Genomic DNA, 705 nt, shown 5'->3' with positions numbered 1-705 from the left:
GGTCTTCGACGCGTCTCCCGTACGCATTGCAACGCACTCTGATTAATCGCCTTTTCTCGTGGGCTAAGGCGCACGCCCGGTATGGCTGACTGACTAACTCACTGATGTTGCCGAGAGAAAGAAGGAAAAAGAGAGTGGACGGGCCTGTCTACTGGCTCAATCTGAGCCACGCTAGCTGCCGCGTGCTGAAAGTAGGAGGGGTAAAGTATAGCAGAGCAAAGTGTGAAAGAAGAGACGTGCCGCGCTAATATGCCCCGGGCCGATCCCGAAGGCAGTGCAATACCGGGCCGACCCGTGCCAGAGTGCTGCAAGCCAAGCACTCCGCCATATTCCAAAAATAAATTTAATATCTTAAGTCCAAGGACCCGCTGCAGATACTAAGTCGGCATCAGATATCGTCAGACCAAGGCACCAGCATTTTGTTCACACACTACGAAGGCTCGCCGGTTCGAACTGGATAAAAGTGGACCCAGTGAGAGCATTCTAGTCTTTGAATTCGTTAAGATTCTTCGTGGAGTGTCGCGAAGTGTACTGGTGCGTACATCAGTACTTTATTAGTATGCGAATTTTGAAACAGGATCCGATGACAATCGCGTTGCACTCTATAAAGCATTTCAATTCACTGCCATGAGCTGTGGCAAAGCTGTGTCACCTGTGTTGCAGAGAAGAACATAAATGCGAATAGCTTGCGCTGAGGTAAGAAAG

The 705-nt window shown here is 49.8% G+C and overlaps 1 pseudogene; it reads right to left on the bottom strand.

Moving 5' to 3' along the window:
- Positions 1-249: 249 nt before the first annotated feature.
- LOC144130717 (U2 spliceosomal RNA) lies at positions 250-396 on the bottom strand (annotated as a pseudogene).
- Positions 397-705: the final 309 nt, after the last annotated feature.

The sequence above is a fragment of the Amblyomma americanum genome, chromosome 4, assembly GCF_052857255.1.
Source record: "Amblyomma americanum isolate KBUSLIRL-KWMA chromosome 4, ASM5285725v1, whole genome shotgun sequence".
Classification (NCBI taxonomy): domain Eukaryota; kingdom Metazoa; phylum Arthropoda; class Arachnida; order Ixodida; family Ixodidae; genus Amblyomma; species Amblyomma americanum.
Note: the sequence above shows the minus strand (reverse complement) of the source record. Positions and strands in the feature narration are given on the sequence as shown.